The sequence below is a fragment of the Amia ocellicauda genome, chromosome 7 (assembly GCF_036373705.1).
Source record: "Amia ocellicauda isolate fAmiCal2 chromosome 7, fAmiCal2.hap1, whole genome shotgun sequence".
Classification (NCBI taxonomy): Eukaryota; Metazoa; Chordata; class Actinopteri; order Amiiformes; family Amiidae; genus Amia; species Amia ocellicauda.
Window position 1 is genome coordinate 13,058,815 of NC_089856.1, and position 24,622 is coordinate 13,083,436.

At 41.3% G+C, this 24,622-nt stretch overlaps 1 long non-coding RNA gene across 1 annotated transcript; it reads right to left on the bottom strand.

Annotated features, from left to right (window-relative positions):
• Positions 1–4,056: 4,056 nt before the first annotated feature.
• On the bottom strand, positions 4,057–24,421 carry LOC136752838 (uncharacterized). Its single transcript, XR_010817350.1, has 3 exons — positions 22,680–24,421; positions 5,132–5,266; positions 4,057–4,506 (listed from the first exon to the last, which is right to left on the bottom strand). It is a non-coding gene; the product is annotated as an uncharacterized LOC136752838 (long non-coding RNA).
• Between the last annotated feature and the right edge of the window lie 201 nt (positions 24,422–24,622).

Here is a 24,622-nt window from a genome sequence, read left to right on the forward strand (position 1 = left end):
TTTATTGTGCAAAGGTTGACATTTTAATTTAAGTTTTTCAACAAAGCTGTTTTATAAACTAAATCCCATAATACTGAAATTTCATTATGGTAAAATACTGATTATACTAGACATTTCAAAGAATGGAGGTCATATATTCAGAAGTTCAGCATGTGCATAGGCATGTTTTGTGCTTGTGTCTATGTCTGTTTGTTTTACTCAAGATAATAATAATGTGTGAATGTTACAAATAAGCTTGGGGAGTCATATACACTCACCTAAAGGATTATTAGGAACACCTGTTCAATTTCTCATTAATGCAATTATCTAACCAACCAATCACATGGCAGTTGCTTCAATGCATTTAGGGGTGTGGTCCTGGTCAAGACAATCTCCTGAACTCCAAACTGAATGTCTGAATGGGAAAGAAAGGTGATTTAAGCAATTTTGAGCGTGGCATGGTTGTTGGTGCCAGACGGGCCGGTCTGAGTATTTCACAATCTGCTCAGTTACTGGGATTTTCACGCACAACCATTTCTAGGGTTTACAAAGAATGGTGTGAAAAGGGAAAAACATCCAGTATGCGGCAGTCCTGTGGGCGAAAATGCCTTGTTGATGCTAGAGGTCAGAGGAGAATGGGCCGACTGATTCAAGCTGATAGAAGAGCAACTTTGACTGAAATAACCACTCGTTACAACCGAGGTATGCAGCAAAGCATTTGTGAAGCCACAACACGTACAACCTTGAGGCAGATGGGCTACGACAGCAGAAGACCCCACCAGGTACCACTCATCTCCACTACAAATAGGAAAAAGAGGCTACAATTTGCACAAGCTCACCAAAATTGGACAGTTGAAGACTGGAAAAATGTTGCCTGGTCTGATGAGTCTTGATTTCTGTTGAGACATTCAGATGGTAGAGTCAGAATTTGGCGTAAACAGAATGAGAACATGGATCCATCATGCCTTGTTACCACTGTGCAGGCTGGTGGTGGTGGTGTAATGGTGTGGGGGATGTTTTCTTGGCACACTTTAGGCCCCTTAGTGCCAATTGGGTATCATTTAAATGCCACGGCCTACCTCAGAATTGTTTCTAACCATGTCCATCCCATTATGACCACCATGTACCCATCCTCTGATGGCTACTTCCAGCAGGATAATGCACCATGTCACAAAGGTCGAATCATTTCAAATTGGTTTCTTGAACATGACAATGAGTTCACTGTACTAAACTGGCCCCCACAGTCACCAGATCTCAACGCATTAGAGCATCTTTGGGATGTGGTGGAACGGGAGCTTCGTGCCCTGGATGTGCATCCCACAAATCTCCATCAACTGCAAGATGCTATCCTATCAATATGGGCCAACATTTCTAAAGAATGCTTTCAGCACCTTGTTGAATCAATGCCACGTAGAATTAAGGCAGTTCTGAAGGCGAAAGGGGGTCAAACACAGTATGGTGTTCCTAATAATCCTTTAGGTGAGTGTATACTGCGTGTATGTATGTTTCCACCCAGGCTAAAACGATAGTCTGATGATATACATACTGTGCATTTGTTCAGGATAATTCATATTGAGTAGTTTCTATTTTTAAGTTATTAGATTATTACTGTTGTCTTGATAGAATGTGAGATGTCCCAGATTCAATTTGATCGACATGCTCTGTTGTCCATGATCACATACTATTCCTGATCTTCAAATAGTAATGTTTGTAGGAGCCAATTTATGTATTAATAAACATTTATAATAATATGTCTTGTTTAACTTGTATTTCTGTATGTTGCATTGAGTATACATAATTCAATTTTTCATTTGATAACTTGATCATTAACGTAATTGATAATTGGGTGAGAAAGGGGAAGGAGTGAAATAGTTCAGGAAATTGGATGGGGGGGGGGGATAGATGGTGTATTGTTGGGTCACAGACCGGTTTTCAACTACCTGCACCTCGTTTTGAAGAAAATGTGTAAATAAAGATGATACAAATAATATCTGGACGCATGGACTTTAATTAAAGAGAAACGGTGCGTTGCAATTTTCACAGATATTTTTAAGATGGACTGTGATTTAAAATGTCATTGGATAAGTATTGCGTTAGTAGCAACCTAAAATAAGTTGGTACAAAATCCTCAACGTCTGACATCATTGTTTTCCGGTATCCTAGTTCAGTCTGTTATTATGTGACAATTCCATTTCACGTAAAAACGTGATAATTCAGTATCACGTAAAAACGTGATAGTTGTCACGTGAATACGTGATTTATTTTTTTATTTTTTATTTTTTTTCGTGTGGCAGCAATATGCTTCCGTAGGATATTGAACAATTATTTAGCGCTTTTTAGTTTTTTAGGTCAAACCTACGCTGCAGTTTACAGACACACTTTTGTCTGCGGGAACCCAAACAGGAAAACACAGTCCTGCTTCTTCACAAACAAGAAGACACAGTCAAGTTTGTGGCAACCCAGGTTAAATAGGAAAACACAGTCATATTTCTTAAGGCCTACGTTTTTTTTTTTTTTTCATTTAAAGGAGATATATATATATAAAAAAAACTCATTAAAAAAAGACGCTTCTATGGTCGACATATGGGAACTACAAACATAATAATCATAAACATATAATATTATAGTTATCAACCCTACTGTTTAATAATAATAATAATAATAATAATAATAATAATAATAATAATGTTTACTGTTATTATCCCGTGCAATAACGGGGAAGGCATTAAGTATGTTAACCACTAAGTAGCCGATATAGTTATGCCTTTTAAAAACAAAAACAAAAATCAGAAACAAAATCAGAAAGTGTTCACATGCACACAGTGTCCGGTCCGGAGCCGAGAGCTCTAGTGCTGCAGCCCCGACACTGCGCTGCCATTGCTTTAGTTTTCTAAACTCCTAAAACTATCCAGACTACAGTAATGATAATCATTAACATGTTCATATTGTCCGTGTGCCTCTGTGTATGACGAGCACATGTGTCTGAGCCCTCAGTGTATCAGTGCCGTGTTGAGCCTCCAGTGTTGTGGCGGCATACGGGCCGAGTCCCAGCGGAGCCCCGAGCACAGCGCCCCGTGTCACAGCGGCCATCACAGCGGCGCACAGGCGCTCTGTTTTTAGTCTTCCGTACAATACACGAGTGGGGTTGTGTCTGTTAACCACACAGTACAGCTGTGCTGCTTGAAAATGGATATGTCATGCCTTCGTCTGCGTACAATTTCCCAGGTCCGGACCACTGCACAGTACTGCTCTGCGGCCTGGTCCGGACCAGTACGTCACAGTTACTACAGTTGATTGTATAATATTCTGTCAAAGTTTACAGAAAACTACAGTAGGTATAGTGTATAGGTTTATTCCATATGGGGATATTTTTAACGCAATGTTTCCATCGGTAACCTTGAATTATATATTTTTTAATTAGTCCATGTCAAAGAAATCGCAGTCTGGGTATGTAGTTCGAATCAGAAACACGAGAAACTAAGTGAGGAAAACTGAGAACCAGAGACCGCTATTTAAAAGGAAAAAAATGTTTAAAAGTAATAGATTGAACAATATGTACACAATACACAATGTACTTAATCAATTATAGCAACGTGGTAATGTAATTACAATTATAATACGGAAACAGCAGCCTAAGTGTTGATACACACCTCACAGTGTACCTTGCTTTTTAGTCACTCTAGGAATGAATAACATTTTCATATTTGGCGACACATAGAAATGTAATTTCTTACTGTAAATAACTATAAAAACGTAACTGTGTACGCAACACAAAGATCACGTGTGGAAACGCCCAGAGCAAACTGAAACAGTACTGTACCAGAAGGAGGCTGTATGGTTTATATGTAACAGTTTGAACTACATAAACCCATACAAAACAATTTCAAGCATATCAAAAAGGACCACTGTGCAGTGGTCCGGACCAGGCCGCAGAGTAGTGCAGGGATTGCACGGGATAATAACAGTAAACATTATTATTATTATTATTATTATTATTATTAATAATAATAATAATAATAATAATAAACAGTAGGGTTGATAACTATAATATTATATGTTTATGATTATTATGTTTGTAGTTTCCATATGTCGACCACATATTTTACAGTAAACGGGTTTTAGACGATATGTCCAAGAAAAGAAAAATAAAACCCATCCCAGTTTGCGATATGTGATCTGGACCACTCCGTGGACCACTGTGCGAGGTCCGGACCACTACTTGGACCACTGTTACAACCCCTACTGTTTCTAGGAGTTATACAACTTAAAAAAAAGACCATATATCTTTACAAGCGAGAAAACTCAGTCAAGCTTGGAAAAATAAAACAGGAAAACAATTCCTGCCTCAAGTACTTGATTTAAGGCAAGCAACAACGTTTAATTAAAATATAGATCGCGTTACCTGATCGTCAGGCGAGCAGACAAGTGAATGTTTCTTTTTTTGAGAAGTGGAATCACCGAAGCTTGTTTGAAACAGATGCAAACAGTGAGGAGGCAGGAGATGAAGGGGAGTAGAGCCGGAAGGAGCTGGAGGAGGCAAGTGAGGGGTCAAGTACACACATGGTGGGTTTTTGTGGCTTTAAAGCAGAGTGGAGAACGCTGAGAGAGGTGAGTGCTTAATTGGAAAACACACTCAATGACACTGGGTCTGCGAGAAAGAATTATAACAAGTTCGTACAAAAACATTCCCTTTTTTCCCTGTGTACAAAAACAGTAATGGCAGAGCATTTTAGAATGTACTTCTCAAGGGGTTCAATGGCTAGATATATTATTCATAGTATGGAGCCTGATTTCTTGTTATTCTCAACCAATCTTTTGATCGGTTTTGCTGGTCATTTTTTCTGTTTAGAATTTTTTAGATTTTTTTAAAGCAAGGATGGACATTTCTGCCTTCACAAGAAACAAAAGTGCAGTCTGAGTTCCAAGACTTTTTGGGGAAGGGGAAGGTAGTGAAACTCCTAGTGGTTTATAATTGGCAATAGTGGACTTGGTGATTGGCAGCTGGAGCAGATGGTAGGGGCTATCCAGAGCTAGCTAAGTAACCTGAATTTGATCACCAAAATCAGAAACATTTTCTTACTAATAAGGGAAATATGCTCTTGCACTTTATCATTCTTTATCTTGTACTGCTGTCGCCCAAGACTGTCCTTACCCCTCCTGTATTGGAGATCCTTGCTGGTCGGCTGGGGCTGTTCCAGAGTACCTAGAGGGTAAGACAGGGGTCTTCATATTGGAATTCACAGCACACTGCACTTCCCTGCCCGTGGTCTCTGCACTGCTGCTCTACCTGTGGAGGAACAAGTATAAACGGACTATCGGTGCCGGACTCGTGTTATTGAGTATATTATTAGGGGAATTAAATGTAACATTTTTATAGTTTTAGTTAGAACATTATTCTGTCTTGTTATTAGTGTCACGGACAGTGTTAATGAGCTCTTTTAATCACGAAATGTTATTACATTTATCTTTTACTTTCACTCTATTCAATATGGTTGTGTGTAATTTGTTTGGAATTATATTGCCTTTAATTTTGTGTGATTTGATTTTCTTTCACCTTATTGTTTAATTTCTTATTTACTATTATTATTATTATTATGATTGCTTGCACATGTGCCTTATTATAATTTGTTTTCCTTTGAGCAAATCACCGCCGCACAACTCCCCTGGGTCCACATGCATTCCATCACCAAGCGTCCTCACCTAATCACCCTGCCCTGGGAGAGGATAAAAGAGAGGAGACAAACAGGGAGATTGCAAACCGGACAGCAGGCGAGCCGACTCTCAGATTACATACGATGCATAGCAGAGAAGGACGGAATCCTTCCAGAGGCTACAGTGCACTTTTGGTTTCGTTGTTTGATCAAGGGGATGAAATTGGATTGAAAACAGGCTCCAGCTCTTCTTAAACAGTGGTGGTGTAGTAGTGTTCAATGTGTTCATGCTTTCACCCATAAGGTGTGACCCTAAGCATTAAGCTATTTGACTCATATTTAATAAGTTGTAATAGCTTGACTGCGTTCCAGACAGGGATGAGGGGAGTCTACCCAGAGGAATGTATAAACCATTAAATCAAGAAATGCACAAAAGGGTAGGACAGTGGAGTGCAATGAGAATCTGTTACACCCACAACTAACACTTCACTCTTGCAACACTCGGGGATATCCCAACCCACATTGATTTTCACTGCTGGGTCCTGAAGTCTGAGTGTATGATTCATACGAGTCTCCGTCTAAACTTAGAAGAGAAGGGAAATCCTATCCTATCCTTTTATTTCTTTTTAATCATGTCTGTGCAAGTCTTTGATCTTAAGCATTCTTTAATTGCTTCTGATCTTGACTGTAATCTAGGGTTCAGCAGTGACGATAAGGTTCAGTGGTCTGAAAATAAAATAACCAGTCAGGCAAGTATTGCACCCTTTTCATGTTTTGTTTCTTTATAATCCCTTTGGATGAAAAACTGCATTCCTTCAGTGACAGAGAATGGCTTTAAAGAGGACTAAGGAATAAAACCACAACGGCACAGAAACCGAGGAAAACGAATGGGCAAAAGTAAATGAAACCAACAAATGCATAAACAAAATCAAAGCATTACTCTGTCTCCTCCTCAACACTTCATGCCCATGCCATTCCCTGACCTTTCACTGTTTGCATCAGCACTTGACCAGTGTTTGCAGGTGACCATGGTATAAATATGAGTCTTACTTCAGTGGTGTTATGGCACCCTACCTGCCTTGTGCTTCACTTTCTCATCCATGAAAGTACATCAACGACCTCTCGCAGCCCTCCCACAGCCTCCACTTCCCTTGTCACACATCCTGCTGGGGGTTACTTTGTAAGAACAATGACCCGCAAACCCCCAGCCATTTACAGCTTTACTGGTAGAATCCTTGCAGGCCATCTGCAGCTCAAGAATGATTGCCTACTTACCAAACCTGCTGCAGTACCTCAGCAGCAGCACTTCTCTTGACCCCTGACTGCCTATTTCCAGAGCACAGACTAGGCACCCCCACCCCACACACGCCTTCATGCAGGAAAGGAGGACTTTCTGACCTCCATATTAAAATGTTCTGTTTTACTTACTGCTGCCATTTCACCCGTGGACCCTCCGAGATGTAATTTCTCCTGTGATTATCTTCGTGGCTTTTTAATGTTTTTGTTTTTTCTCTTGTCTGTAGCTAGTGCTTTTCTTATCTGTTCTTTCTGTCATTATGACATTTTGCACTCCCATTGGTATTGTTACTAAGGTTCTTGTACATATTTAAGCCTTTGTTTGCTTCTTGAAAATGTGGTCAGAATTTCTGTTTTTGCAATTCCCAGGCTATTCTCTATTTTGATGTTATTTTAATTCCAAGAATAGATTACGTCAGGCATTCATAAACGCACTAAAAGGAACCATACATTTGTATAAATACGCAACAGACATGAGGTGCAAGTTGAAGCAGGCCCTTCCTGAACTGCAGATTGCGTAGCACCACCACTCACCTTGACTTCTGACATCTGACAAATGTTTAACCTCTTCGTGGGTGCATGAGAGTGAATCTGTGTCTATGTGTGGTGCGTGCAGTATGTGGGGTGTACTTTACTGTGGAAGAATGCAAGTGTGTTTTTATTTTTTAATATTTTTTCCCCTTTGACACAAAGTGCAAAACCTTAAGAAATAGTTATTAAAACAAAATGAAAATGAAAATCCAATGATTGTCCAGTCTATCAAATGTCTGATTTTGACACATTGCAAAGCTCTTTTGATCATACGGCAAGAGTGGGACTGGAATATTTCTAGTGGACCATTATTGGACCGGTTTCCTGTAGGAGGGGAAGATACATTTCAAGTTGAATAGCAAAAATAGTTCAAATGATGCATGAAAATAAGTATAATGTGAAGGGTGATGTGTGTGATGTTTTTCCTGTTTTTGGATGATGTGAAGGGTCTGTGTCCTACACCATTCTAAAGGTGAGCTGTGGACATAAATCGGAGGGTTCTAGGGGCTATCTCGCATTAATCATGGTTTTAAATGTGGGGCATTGTAATTTGGGCCTTGTCCATACATGGTTGAATTCATTGTATATACATATATTCACAGTAATCCCTTGCCAATCATGAGGCTTACATTCTTAAACTCCAGTGGTTGGCAAAATCGCGTTTGGTAAATATTAGAACTTATGGGAAATAGGGGGTACATTTCATACATTTATCAAAGCCTGAAGATGTATTTTCCTTCACTAAACACAAATTAAAACACCAGTGACGTATAACATAATTTTATTTTTGCAAAAAATGTTTGTGATACTGGTGTGATTATAGTTAGAATCACAAAAGTTACATCAGGTTTATCAGCAGTCTGTGGAGATATTTGATGCTTTTGATCAGGGATAATGTCATAGTATTAAGCTACATAATGAAGCTGTTTAGCTGTTGTAGAGGTTTTGGTTAATTTCAGTTTTTAGTAAATCTGATGGGAATGACAATTTAAAAATAGGCTTATTTAGATTAAGTTGAAGAGAAGGTTATATTCTTTTTATTATTATTATTATTATTATTATTATTATTATTATTTATTAGCAGATGCCCTGGACAATATTACAAAATATAAGAGCAATACAAAGTGCGATAATACAGTACAGTTCAAGGCATAATGCAATTTACAAGTGTATACAAGTTCTTGCATCCTAGATTGTAAAAGCTGATTAAGTGTAGACAAGATGTTAAGAGCTAAGGGGAAGGGGGCATAGGGGAAATCAAAATGAACAATTCGAGTACTAGTAATGCAAAAGCATGAAGTATGACAAAACATTGTATAAGTGTAACGTCACAGGAGAATAAATGGCTAAGTAGAGACTGAAAAGATGCATCTTGAGTTATTGCCGGAAGGAGGTCAGGGACTCTGCTGTTTTGACTTCGGTGGGAAGGTCGTCCCACCATTTATTGGCTAGGGATGAGAAGGAGCGGCTCTGCAGGAAGGGGAGTGGAGAGGAGGCAGGGTTACTCTTCTGGCACTGGAAGACCGCAGCGGTCTGGAGGGGATATATGGAGAGACAAGGGTCTGAAGGTAGCTTGGTGCAGTGTGGTCGAGACAGCAGTAGGTGAAGGTCAATGTCTTGAACTGAATGCGTGCCGGTATCGGGAGCCAGTGGAGGGAGCGGAGCAGTGGGGTAGCGTGTGCGAATTGTGGCAGAGAGAATACCAGACGAGCCACACAGTTCTGGATGAGCTGGAATGGGCAGGTAGTAGTTGCAGGCAGGTCGGGCTGGAGGGAGTTGCAGTAGTCCAGGCGGGAGAGGATCAGTGACTGGACGAGCAGCTGAGTTGAGTAGTTGGTGAGGAAGGGTCGGATTCGACATATGTTGCTCAGGCAGAATCCAGATGCGTGTCAGCGTGGTGATGTGCTGAGTGCAGGAGAGCGCAGGATCGAGGGTGACTCCTAGGTTCTTAGTAGAAGAAGAAGGAGTGTCGTAGATTCCATGGGGATTGAGATGGAGAGATCAGTAGAAGGTTGTGGCGGGGGGGGAGTGGAGATCAGATTTAGAGAGGTTGAGCTTGAGGTGGTGTGAGTGTATCCAGGCAGAGATCGCAGACAAGCATGAAGAGATGCGAGAGGGAATGAGAGGGTCAGAGGATGGAAAAGGCCAGAAGATATGGGCATCATCAGCGTATAAATGGTAAGAGAATCCATGGGATGTGATGAGGGTAATTTGCCATTTGACTTTGTACAGATTTTCTAAAGCAAGATAGAAGCTACAAAACAAGGGATCCAGGGAGCTACCCAATGTTAGCCACTGTAGTGGTAAGAGAGCCTTCAGGCGCATAAATTGACCGCATATCTGATCAGGGCAGCTGATGTTTATAATGGGTTTTCTCCTCATGGGATAAGCAGGAAATCCTGAGATATAAGGCAGGACAAAGTTAAATTTAATCTTAGTTGCAGTCAATGTAATAGTAGTTTAATTTTTGAAAATATTTTATTTCATTGACGCAGGTCAAAATGTGCTTATGAACTTGCCGTTCAATATGATTGTATGCATCCACTGATTTCAACCCATTTGTTATACGTCCATTCCCAAAGACGGGCAAGAACAACGGCACCAAAAGGTTGAAGGAGGAAATGGACAACAATTTTCACAGCCACATCCATTATACTGGCCTTGGATGGGGAACAAATATCATCTGCCAAAACTCTCCTGTCTAAAACAAGACCTGTAAAGAAGGAAGCCAAAACAAAGCATGCTGAACCAGCAGATTCAGACACTGCCGATGAGGAAGACGTTTGCATTGTGGACATTGAACACTTTTGCAAACCCAGACCCAAGGAGATGTGGGTAGAGTGCTCACCATGCAAACTATTGGCCCACTGTGTGATATGACGATCTATATCGTGTGGCGATAGAAAAACGTCTATCGTTTCATATTATGCTCTATCGTTGTCGCAAATCCCACTCTTTACGGCAGTATATTTCATAAATTGTACAAAGCTTTCCGTTCTCCCTGGTTCTTCCACACGTGTCGGATGCAGGTAAGAAATGTCCATTCAGACACACAAACAGACATGGAGGAGAGTGAACTCCACACAGAATAACCACAATTACCAAGAGATGCTTTAATGCGCAAGCGCACACGTTTCGCCCCACTCTCGTCCCCGGGCTAAACTCAATATCCAAGCACCCCCCACCCCCGCTAATTTAGATTGATATCATTTGTATACAATTAAATAATAAAGCTGGATTGCATTTTAATAAATTGGAATGCAATGCAAACGCATGCAGAAAGTTATTTTCTTATTATTATGACGGTGAAGTGGTTCAACAGTTTTTATTATTATTATAACTATTTTGTATTAACACGTGCTGTACCGGTAAGTGGAATCGAAACGCGACAGTCAGAGAAGAAATGTACCTGTCCGGCAGATGTTATTTAAATGCGCCACTATAATCCCTGATGTGGTAAATCTACCTGAATCTACACCTTTTACAGTGCATGTGTTGCGTGATTACTATTACTTGTGTTATTGTTATGTGACCGTAAATCATACTGTGTATTTGTGTACATATATATCCCATAACATAACACACGTAATAGTAATCACACAACACTTGTGCTGTAATGTGTTGCATTCTGCATAGATTTACCATGACCGCCTGCATGTGGTATTTGTTAGTTTTGCATATTTAATGATTAAATAAAGACTTGTTGTTTAAATGTCTTTGGTCTTATTTTGTAGCTTGATTGGATAAAAACATGAAATATCAAGATGTATATCGTGTATCGCCCAAACTTCTAAAAATATCGAGATTATTTTTAAGTCCTATCGCCCAGCCCTATGCCATTGTACAGCTTTATCCGCTTTAGCTGTTGGAAGATGGGGTGGGGAATAAGTGTTTACTTGTGGCTCTGTGGGTGCCATGCCTGGACCTTTCTGCGCTGGTGGAAGGAGATGGACTTATTATGTGGACGGTGGATTCTAAAGGAAGCCGTGGAGAGGGCAAAGGAAGGACAATTTAAAGGACTATTAATGGAGAGAAAAGGAAGGGGGCTGAAGGGAAACGGGATCTTTTTAGTTTTTGTCTCGAGTCTCATTATTGTAATGAAAGGGAAAGTTTTAAATTTTAGTTTTTTTTTTGATTGATTGTATGGTCTTGTGTGTTTTTGTTAAGTGTTAAGTATTTGTTTTTCCTTTCTACTTAAGGTAAATGTGGATCTGGTCTCAATGTGGAAGATGAATAAACATTGTGTATTTTATGTTCATCCATGGTGGCTCTCTGGGAGCCTGCGTGGGAGAATAGTACGGCATGACGTGAGGCATCCTTCCCCTCACCATAATAAACCTGAAGGTGGCGTATTCCCAGGAGTTATATGTAGAAGGTTGTTTTGTGGCAGATTTAATTCGGGGTCCCATTGGTCCCCTGGGGACCCCTGCCCCCCATCACAAACACACGCACTGTGGTACTATCTCGATGTTACATTTCTCCCTGGTCAGTGTTACAACTGACCCAGGGCTTGGGGTAAATTGTAACATTTCACACCATGTGTTTAAGACCTTATGCCTGTATCATTGCTTTAAAATTACACCAATTCATAACAGACAGATATAGGTTGTTTTTTTAAATGTTTAGTTGCATGGGTAAACTGCTGTCTGTGGATCCAAGCCACTTCAGTGAGAAAACGTAGTACTTTAAGTAATTTTATTACACTTTCTTGCTGACCTTTTAAGACTCTTCTGGAAAATGACTCACCGGTGTAAAGATCTTGCATGTTTCACTCTTATGATGTTACATTTTTTCCATCTACTATGTTCTGAGAATACTGTTTAAAAAAAATCGAATTCCTATTCAATGTATTGAATGGAATTGTACTGCACAGTATTGGATAGATTTTTGTGTCTTCTAGGGCTTTGGATCACCTCGCTGCACTGCTTATCTGTGGGTGCGCCTGGGTAGGTTCAGGCACTCCGGCCCACCCAAATCACACAGCTTTATTTTGTACATAATGAAATGTGAATGTGCCAACGTGGGGTCAAAAGCTAGCCATCCAATGAGTTTCACCTGTTGATATACTACGCCAGTAATGTGACCAATAAAAAAAAACTAATAATTACCATTATCTGAGTCTCCTTGTCTTCTCTCGGAGCATTAAGCTCAGAGTAACCACTCTGCCCGTCAGAACTACAGTGCTCTCACACAAATCACAGTGCTTGGTATATCGCAGCACATTACTTAATTTTACATAAATATAATGATCATATGAAACCTATATATCACAATAAATGTAAGACATTGAAATGTTTCATTCTACAATTAGTTTTTTGGAATTAATACAGGAATGTGTATTAACAAAGAAACCTGTTATACGGAAACCATTTTTATTCTCAAAACAACGTTGTTTTCAAAATTAACCCAGCTTATAAACACTTAAAAAATCATGTATGAATGTTCTTTAAAAAAAAATACAAAATAAACACAGTTTACAAATAACTATTGTAAACGAATAAATATCACCTGTCTAGAAGCCCATCAGAACTACATGAAAAAACAACAAAGAAAAAATTAACTAAATCGGCCGGTCAGGTTGTGCAATGTTGAATAAATATTAAAGCATAGTCAAACTAAAATATTCCAATTGACACTTAGAACAGGGGATGTGCCAACTGACTGGAAGACAGCAAATGTCATACCAATCCACAAGAAAGGGGACAAAACTGAGCCAGGAAATTACAGACCAATCAGTCTCACCTGCATCACCTGTAAAATGTTGGAAAAAATGATAAGACAGAAAATAGAGGAGCATCTTAATGAAAACCATATTCTCGGAGATAGTCAACATGGGTTTAGACGAGGCAGATCATGTCTTACTAATTTGTACGAATTTTTTGAACACGCAACTGCAGCTGTAGATCATGTGAAAGCATATGATATGATATACTTAGATTTTCAATAAGCTTTTGATAAGGTTCCACACCAAAGACTGATCCTCAAATTTGAAGCTGTAGACATTCAGGGTAATGTAAGCAGATGGATTATGAACTGCTTGGTGTATAGGAAAGTGAGGGTGTCGATTAGAGGAGTTACCTCAGTGGCGTCGTTAGACCCAGGTCTCTTAGTAATAGCCCCGGGTCTTTTGATCCAAATCTGATTATTTCCCATGAGGCATTTCTGTGCGATTTTATATTATACTGACGTGCGAAGACATAATTCGAAAACACCGTCAGCTCCCCCCGGTCTTACTAGAAAAAACAACGTCAGCACTTCACCCCCTCCCCCCCCCCGCTCAGTCACCGTCAGCAACCCCCCCCCCCTGCTCATAGTGGAGAGATCACTGTCAGAGCCCTGGTGACCGTTACGTCGGGTTTGGTTGGGTTCCACAGGGAAGAGTATTGGGTAACAAAAATGTCCACTATAATGACACTATGGGAGGAACAGAACTAGATGAAGTAACGCATGACCTAGGAGTCTATGTGGACGACTCACTTTCTCCAGCCAAACAATGTGGGGAAGCAATAAAAAAGGCAAACAGAATGCTAGGGTATATTGTCAAAAGTGTAGAATTGAGAGTGATGCAGTGATGTTCAGACTGTACTGCACTAGTTAGAGCTCATCTGGATACTGTGTACAGTTCTGGGCTCCACACTTCAAGAAAGATATCGCTGCTCTAGAGGCAGTGCAGAGGAGAGCAACCAGACTTATTCCAGGTCTGAAGGGAATGTCCTACTGAGAGACTGAGGGAACTGAACCTTTTCACCCTGGAACAGAGGAGACTGCATGGGGACTTGATCCAAGTCTTCAAAATCATGAAAGACATCGACCACATCAAACCGGAGGAGCTTTTCCAGATCAGCAGGGACACACGCACCCGGGGACACAAATGGAAATTGGGCTTCAAGGCATTCAAGACAGAAAACAGGAGACACTTCTTCACACAGAGAGTAGTCACAATCTGAACAAACTCCCCAGTGATGTGATTGAAGCTGAAAATTTGGGAACATTTAAAAATAGACTGGATAGGATCCTTAGATTACTTAGTTATTATTGTTGTTGTCATTGTTACTACAAGTAATATTTATTCATAACAATATTTATATTCATTAGCATCAGTATGACATGGTCAGCACTGAGTACATGCTCTGTTCTGCTTGTTTATAAAATAAGTGTAAATAGTCAGTAAACATTTCACCTCAGCATGAGCTGTACTCATGTTCTCTGAGTGACTCATATCAAGAAGATCAAAGTAGAAAGAATTTCACTCAACCGCAAAACATTTGCAGACATGCTTAAATTTGTTGGTACCCTTACAGCTCTTTGAAATAATGATGTAATGAAAAGTGATTAAATTAAAAGCTATTGCATTTTGTATACTTCCATGCCTTTGGTATGTCATAGAATTAAGCAAAGAAGCTGTGAAAATGATTGCTCATTATTTAAAGATATTCTAATATAGCCTGGACACATTTGTTGTTACCCCTTAGAAAAGATAATAAATAATTGGATTATAGTGATATTCCAAACTAATATGTTTCTTGAATTAGTATCACACATTAGTCATTCAGCCTATTTAAATGGAGGTAAGTAGTCACTGTGCCGTTTGGTATCATTGTGGTCAAGGTCCATGGAACTGTAGCCAACCTCCCTGGTCGTGGCCGCAAAAGGAAAATCGACCCCAGATTGAACAGAAGGATAGTGTGAATGGCAGAAAAATAACCAAGGATAACTGCCAAAGAGATACAAGGTGAAGGTACTTCAGTTCCTGATCGCACCATCCGTCGCTTTTTGAGTGAAACTGGCCTCCATGGAAGAAGACCCAGGAGGACTCCACTTTTGAAAGAAAAACATAACAAAACGACTGGAATTTGCTAAAATGCATATTGACAAGCCACAATCCTTCTGGGAGAATGTCCTTTGGATAGATGAGTCAAAACTGGAGCTTTTTAGCAAGTCACATCAGCTCTATTTTCGCAGATGAAATAATGAAGCTTTCAAAGAAAAGAACACCATCCCTACAGTGAAACATGGAGGAGGCTCAGTTATGTTTTGGGGCTGCTTTGCTGTGCCTGGCACAGGGTGCCTTGAATCTATGCAGGGCACTGATCTGAATCCTTTCGAACATCTATGGAAAGAGATGAAACTTGCAACCTGGAGAAGGCACCCATCAAACCTGAGACAGCTGGAGCAGTTTGCTCAGGAAGAGTGGGCCAAACTACCTGTTAACAGGTGCAGAGGTCTCATTGAGAGCTTCAGAAACCATTTGATTGCAGTGATTGAGGGTTGAGGTTGAGGGTCCCATCATTTTTGTGCATGCCATTTTCATTTGTTTTATTATTTACAATATTATGTTGAAAATCAAAAGCAAAGTCTGATTTCTATTAAATATGGAATAAACAATGGTGGATGCCAATTACTTTTGTCAGTTTCAAGTTATTTGAGAGGAAATTGTGCATTCTTCATTTCTTGTGGAGGGGTACCAACAAATTTGAGTACGTCTGTATAGTACATTGAATGATGCTGGAAATTACAATAAACATAAGACATTTAATCAAAGTTTATTACACAGAGGGTGTGGGGCCTTTAGCAGGCTGTACTCTCTAAACAGCTGGTTGACAGATCAGTATGTGTCAAATAATTTTGCTTTTATGAACAATTGGGATTGTTTTTGGTAAAGGCCTGGCTTATACAGAAGAGATGGTCTCCATCCCAACTGGAGAGGAGCCCTAACATTATCTGATAATATAGCTAGTTGACTGGCTGCAGCCTCACAGTCCTACACTGCAGTCTGCCTGTAACTCCCAGCATAGCCTGACCATGATCCTTGATCCCTACCTGGGGGCATCCAATAAAATACATAGTCCCGAAATGAAATATAATACCAACAAAATGAATAGTTATCCTATTAAAACAGTAATTTTTCCTAGGCTTGGATGTATACCTGCCTCTCAGTGCCCTCGCTTCAACAATCTAGTAAAAGTTACACAACAGAAATTACCTTCTCACATTACTTCTCTACATGTTTAAGCTTGCAATCTTAAACGTCTGCTCGCTACCTAGCAAAGCAGTCTTAATAAATGACACCATAACTGACACACACATAGATGTGCTCACCTTGACTGAAATCTGGTTAAGACCACACAACACTATTCCTTTAGTATCAGATCTCCTCTTTTCCCCCCACTCTTCCTCACCTTCTGCTGACCTCCCCATCTCGATCCCCTTGGAATCCACCACACTGTCTCCCTCTTCTTCCGCTAAAAACCTAGGAGTCACCCTTGATCCTGCGCTCTCCTACACCCAGCACATCACCACGCTGACGCGCACCTGCAGATTCTTCCAGAGCAACATACGCCGGATCCGTCCCTTCCTCACCGACTACTCGACTCAGCTACTCGTCCAGTCACTGGTCCTCTCCCGCCTGGACTACAGCAACTCCCTCCTGGCCGGCCTGCCTGCATCCACTACCCGCCGCTCCAGCTCATCCAGAACTCTGCGGCTCGTCTGGTGTCTCTCTGCCCCGATTCGCACACGCTACTCCACTGCTCCGCTCCCTCCACTGTCTCCACTGGCTCCCGATAGCGGCACACATTCAGTTCAAGACTTTGACCCTCACCTACCGCTGTCTTGAACACACTGCACCAAGCTCTCCCCTAATGACTTATGCCCTGTTCCCACTTAGACGGGTGTTTCCACTGGCGGATGCGTCCGGACGCCTCCAGGTTTTGTGGATGGTTAACTATCTGCTGACAGAAGTGTCCGTCATGCCCACTAAGGAAATACTTTGCTTTCAGAAGCGGTGATGTGTGCTTGACTTGTAGACGGACAGGGAAGAGATCAGGCACATTATGTTGGAAACGTCATGACTTGCCCTAGTTAAGGGCATCTGCTAAGTGTCATATTGACATTTAGAGGACCCCCTTACTGTTATTTTCCTGACCCTATTGCAGTCTGTAGTCTTTACTCAGCATGTGTCAGGACCCTCACATCACCACAATCACACACTAGATCTAGTAATTACACATGGGGAATATTTGCATAATTTAATAATCTCACCCCAAAACCAGACAATTTCTGACCACTGCCTTATTACATTTGAGCTGCTTGGAATAGCAACAGACACACAGGAGAAGAACATCAAATCTCATTGCCTAAATCCTACTGCTATTAATAAATGAACTACTCGGCCTGGCCTTCTGCTAGCTTTAACAAAAAAGGATCTGTAGATGTATTATTAAATAACTTAAACAATACGCTAAGCCCTGCTTTAGCTACAGTAGCTCCACTAAAGACAAGATTAATTAAACCAGTGAAATGCTCACTATGGTTTAACATGCTCACTCGCTCACTTAAAACAGAATGCCATAGATTCTGACACAAAATTAGAGGTCTTCCACATGGCATGGAGACAGTATAATAAGATACAAGCAGGCCCTATCCTCTGCTAGGTCTACCTGTTACTCTAATTTAATAGAGACATATAAGAATAACATGCATTTTCTTTTCAACACAATAGCAACACTTACTAATCAGCAATTAAAGAGTTCAGAGGTTATCCCTCCTAATATCCCCTGCAATTACTTTATGCATCATTTCAATAGCAAAGTTGACGGCATTAGAAAACAGATAAAATTTGAAATATACACAAATACTATAGCCAATGCATACAGTCCTTCACATTCCCTGCCTACCTTAGCATCACCAAGAATCTCCTTAATTACTAAAATAAAAACTATATCAGATAGACCCTATACTCACTAAATTGCTAAAACAATGTCTGCCACTAATTATTCACCTAATAAGCAACATTATTAATGCCTCTTTATCCTTAGGATCTGCTCCCGAATCCTTTAAAATAGCTGTAATTAAACCACTTCTTAAGAAATCCAGTGCCAACCCTAATTCACTTAAACACTACCGACCTATTTCAAATCTCTTTTCCTTTCTAAAGTTCTAGAGAAAGTAGGTGCAAACCAATTGCAAGCTTTTTTAGCTAATAATCATATTTATGAAAAACTTAAATCAGTCTTCCGCTACAGCCACAGCCCTGTTAAAAGTATTAAATTATGTGTTTCAGTCCTTCCACTTAGGGCACACCACTGTTGTTATTTTACTAGACTTAAGTGTGGCTTTTGACACAACTGACCACCAAATCTTGATACACCACTTAGAAAACCTTGTTGGCATGTCTCACAATGTTCTATCCTGGTTTAAATCACATCTGTCAAACAGACACCAATATGTACAGATTAATGAAAACCACTCAAATTTAACTGAGTTAAGTATGGAATACCACAGGGTTCAGTGCTTGGCCCTCTGCCTTTTTCATTGTACATGCTCCCTTTAGATGATATCATTCATAGCCATAATATTAACTTTCAGTTACGCACACCACACACAATTATATTTGTAAGTAAATCCTAAGAATACCATAGACATAGAAACATTAATCTGCTATCTGTCCAAGATTGAAACATGTAAGTAATTTTCTTATGCTTAATTCTGATAAGACAGAACTGAGTAATGATGACTTTAATTTCACCCCTAAGGAGATGGGATGAAACCTGCGTGTCATCTGTGACGTTAATCTATCCTTTGAATCTCACATTCAGAATGTGTCGAGATCTTCCTTCCTCCATCTTAGAAACATTGCTAGACTAAGACAATTCCTCTCATTATATGAGAAATTGATACAGGCATTTGTTACATCTAGATTGGATAACTGTACTGTAATGTAATTTTGTCAGGCATCACAGACAGAGCTATTCCTGCACTTCAGTTAGTTCAAAATGCTGCTGCAAGAATCCTAACTAAACCAAAAAACATGACCACATCACTCTAGTATTATCTTCACTGGCTGCCTGTGTGCTACAGGATAGATTTCAAAGTGACTGGCACCTCCCCACTTAAAAGATCTCCTTATTGAATATACTCCTGGTTGACCATTGAGATGACAGGAAGCCGGTTACTTAGTGGTCCCTAAAATACAGCGCACTCACACCCCAAGGTCTGACGATCCATCGCCAGACAAAGGCTGTTGATGTTCCAATCCCCCCACCCCACAAGGGCCAGCGAGAGTCCCCACCAGAGGGAAGACCACAGCAGCACAGCCAGCATTAAGAACTTTCTGATCTCCTCGCTGCTGCAACAACTATATTGCCTGGAGGGGAGGCAACCATTAGGCCTTTAGCCATGGACCCACAGAGATTTATTTTCTCCTGCATGCCATCCATAGGAGTTTTAGTTTTTCTATGGTTTAGTTGATATTGGTTTACTTTATTTTAGTTCATTTCAACAGTTAAAGGTCTTTTTATTTATTTTATGTATTTATTAATTTGTTTTATTTTATTTTGCTGTGTGTTGTTGTATGTTTACCACTCTGTAAAGCACACTCTGGCTACCCTGCGAAGGGCGCTATACAAATACAAATTGAGTGATAGATTGATATATGTATATGTATATACACTCACCTAAAGGATTATTAGGAACACCATACTAATACTGTGTTTGACCCCCTTTCGCCTTCAGAACTGCCTTAATTCTACGTGGCATTGATTCAACAAGGTGCTGAAAGCATTCTTTAGAAATGTTGGCCCATATTGATAGGATAGCATCTTGCAGTTGATGGAGATTTGTTGGATGCACATCCAGGGCACGAAGCTCCCGTTCCACCACATCCCAAAGATGCTCTATTGGGTTGAGATCTGGTGACTGTGGGGTCCAGTTTAGTACAGTGAACTCATTGTCATGTTCAAGAAACCAATTTGAAATGATTCGACCTTTGTGACATGGTGCATTATCCTGCTGGAAGTAGCCATCAGAGGATGGGTACATGGTGGTCATAAAGGGATGGACATGGTCAGAAACAATGCTCAGGTAGGCCGTGGCATTTAAACGATGCCCAATTGGCACTAAGGGGCCTAAAGTGTGCCAAGAAAACATCCCCCACACCATTACACCACCACCACCAGCCTGTACAGTGGTAACAAGGCATGATGGATCCATGTTCTCATTCTGTTTACGCCAAATTCTGACACTACCATCTGAATGTCTCAACAGAAATCGAGACTCATCAGACCAGGCAACATTTTTCCAGTCTTCAACTGTCCAATTTTGGTGAGCTTGTGCAAATTGTAGCCTCTTTTTCCTATTTGTAGTGGAGATGAGTGGTACCCGGTGGGGTCTTCTGCTGTTGTAGCCCATCTGCCTCAAGGTTGTACGTGTTGTGGCTTCACAAATGCTTTGCTGCATACCTCGGTTGTAACGAGTGGTTATTTCAGTCAAAGTTGCTCTTCTATCAGCTTGAATCAGTCGGCCCATTCTCCTCTGACCTCTAGCATCAACAAGGCATTTTCGCCCACAGGACTGCCGCATACTGAATGTTTTTCCATTTTCACACCATTCTTTGTAAACCCTAGAAATGGTTGTGCGTGAAAATCCCAGTAACTGAGCAGATTGTGAAATACTCAGACCGGCCCGTGTGGCACCAACAACCATGCCATGCTCAAAATTGCTTAAATCACCTTTCTTTCCCATTCAGACATTCAGTTTGGAGTTCAGGAGATTGTCTTGACCAGGACCACACCCCTAATTGCATTGAAGCTACTGCCATGTGATTGGTTGGTTAGATAATTGCATTAATGAGAAATTGAACAGGTGTTCCTAATAATCCTTTAGGTGAGTGTATATAATATTAGAAAAAGCAAAGGCCCTAGTACTGATCCCTGTGGAACTCCACTAACAACCTCACTCCAGTTAGAAGCGACTGCTCTAATTGACACCCTCTGTTTCCTATACATCAACCAGTTCATAATCCATCTACTTACATTACCCTGAATGCCTACAGCTTCCAATTTGAGGATCAGTCTTTGGTGTGGAACCTTATCAAAAGCTTTCTGAAAATCTAAGTATATCATATCATATGCTTTCACATGATCTACAGCTGCAGTTGCGTGTTCAAAAAAAAGACATGATCTGCCTCATCTAAACCCATGTTGACTATCTCCAAGAATATGGTTTTCATTAAGATGCTCCTCTATTTTCTGTCTAATCATTTTTTCCAACATTTTACAAGTGATACAATGTAATTTCTTTAAGTACTGTTGGAAATGTACCATCTGGCCCAGGTGATTTGTTTGTTTTTAATTCTGCTAGTCCCTTTAGTACCTCCTCCTCATTTATCCTGATCTCTGTTAGGGTTTGACTGGACTGATTGTTCACCTGTGGCATGTTATCAATTTTTTCTTTTGTAAAAATCTCTGTGAAATACTCATTTAGAATATTTGCCACATCTTCAATTTTTGCCCTTGATCTGTTTCACTTCCTCCTTTATTCCTCTTTCTGTTGTAGTATTGAAAAAAGCTCCAAGAGCTATGTATCTTTCTATTTTCCTCTTTGCTTTCCTGATCCCTTTCTCAAGATCTCTCTGCAGCTCAACATATTCTATGTATTTTGTTTAATCTCTATCCCTTTTGTATACACTATACAACATTTTCTTTCTCTTGATATTTTTTTGCATACCTCTATTAAACCATTTTGGCCAATGTTTTTTTGTCCTGAATTTGCTAAGTTTTGGTTCAAATTGCTCCTGAGCCTCAAGTAGTATATTCTTAAAATATAGCCATCCATTTTCAACTGACTCTGTATCCAATGGGCTCCAGTCTAACTCTTCTAAGTGCCGCCTCATGCCTTCAAGGTTTGCTTTTCTAAAGTTATAGACCATTGTTTTAGACTTGGACCTTGTTTTTTGGAAGTATGCCTCAAAGCTAAGCATATTGTGATCACAATTTGCCATTGGTTCTCTAACTAGTGTCCCTCTGACTCAATCTTCAAAATATCAAGTCAATACATGCACTCTCCCTGGTTGGTTCCCTGTCAAATTGAGTTAGAAAGCAGTCATTTACCATCTCAACCATTTCTATTTCTGCTTCTGTAGTCCCGACTGGGCTTTCCCAGTCTATGTTTGGGAAATTGAAATCCCCCATTATAACAGCCACATCCTTGCTACATGCAGTCCTTATTACACTATACAATCCAACATCTTGCTGAATATCTGAGTTGGGTGGTCTGTAACACACTCCTACCACTAATCCTCCAGATCTCTTGTTCAAAGGTTTCACTCACAAAGATCCAGTTTCATTACTGGGATCTAATTTGAATTCTTCTGCCTCAATGTCATTTTTCACATATAATGCTACCCCAACCCTGCTTCAATTTTGCCGGTCTCACATTGCTCACCTTGTCCCTCTTGCAGGCCTTCATGGTTTGCGGTCAATACTGTTTCGTCAACAAAGGGAGGTCTCCAAGAGGACATCATGGTGGTGGCCTGGGCCCGCTGTGCTTGTATCCCTCCCGGTATGAGGTGTGGGCCCCCAGCCCAAAGCGCACGGTGCGGGCCTGCACATCCAAAAGGCCTCCGGCCAGCCGTAAAAAGTCCAAACCTAAGATAAAAGGTTCCTGGATGGCAGCGACCCAAACTGTGCAGAAAGGTCCGGCCTCCGATGTCCAAACGCATTCGGGCCCATCCGTGCATGGTGGCCTGTTCGCCGCTCGCCGTGGTGAGGGCAGCTCGTGCCGGCTGCAATTGTTTCCCTCCCTCAAGAGACACGGGATTAATTAGGTTGACGGTTGAGCCGGTATCCAGCACGGTGAAATAAGGGACACCATTGACACAGATCATCACATAACAGTCATTGCATCCCAGAGACTCACCCGGCAACTGTGCAATGCCGCTCCAGGGGAGTAGGCTGTTGACCTGGGATGCAACAGGACCTGATGTTTCCGGAGGGGTTGGGGCAGGCGGCAAAGCCAACGATGACAGGGTTGGGACATCCTTCTGGACTGGCGGCATGTCTCTTACACCGGCCCCAGCCTGTTCCCCGGCAGGGGAAGTGGCAGCGCAGGTTGTTCGGTACAGCAGTCACAATGGATGTGCCCTCTTTGCCCGCATTGCCAACAGATGCGGGTGTCAGGTTTTGTCGGCACCGGTGGGGTGTCCCCTAGCAGTGGTGCGGGTTGCCAGGTTGCGGGGGTCTGGATGCGACAGGCATTGAAGTGGGATGGCGACGTAACAGCTCGGGGCTGCGGTCACTGTTCCCCCAGGATAACTTCTATCAACTTGGCCTGGTTCAGCACAGCGTCGAGTGTTTAGGGGGACGGCAAGGCAGACCTAGTGGTGGACAGCATCGGGAGTGAGGCCACGGAGGAAGGCATCTGTAGCTAGGCCCTCTTGTACTGCTGGGAGGAACTCATTGTATCCCCGGTGGGTTAGGTGACGAATATCAGCAGCATATTGGCCTAAAGGCTCTCTGGGGCGGCAGACAGTTGCTGATGCAGGAGAAGGGCAAGCTCAGCCCCCCAAAGCGGTAGGTTAGAGCTTGACTGACCACTTCATAGTCTAGATGTTCGTCATCCCCAATGTCCAACAATATCTGCAATGCCTCCCCTTCTAATGCTGCCGAGAGCTGGGTGGCTTTTTGTTCAGCAGTCCAGGCATTGGCCTGAGCCAGAATCTCAAGCTTGGCCTTGTGGGACTCCCAGGAAGCCTTTCCATCATAACACCCTGCCTTCAGCTCCTTCTGGCCAGCCATTGGCACAGGGCAGCCCGGGGATGAGGCCTGCATCTCATTGCACATCTCTCTTCCTCTCCACCTCTCACTGTATTTCTTCTAATATTTTCCTTGCACACTCTCCTTCTGGGTGCCTCCTTGGCGTGGCTCCCAGTAGTTGTTTCTTCTTTGTCGTAGGCACGGCCATTCTTCTTTTCCTCCGCACGTTTAGTTCATATCTCTTATTCTAACACCAAATGTAGCAACCTAACCTTTTAATGGTCACTGTTTAAATATAATCAAAAGAAGCAGAAGTCTTCCAAAACAAAACGTGTTTATTGCTCTCTTCAAAGAGGTACATCCACTTTCCCTCTTCTAAGGATTCGTTCTAAGATTCACATAAACTCCCCACAGATCTGTCTTTTCCATTGACTGACTCCAACTCGACTCTGCTCCCAGTGTGTCACCACGCCCTTATATATCCCCCTATCTGGTGACTCCCTCCTGCCCAATCACCCAACTACTGGCACATACACAGAGACACCTGCCAGGATCTCTACAATATAGTTGCATTTGCATTTGAGTAACTATTTTGTTGTTGTAAAAAACAATGAGTCTCGAACGAGTGGCATT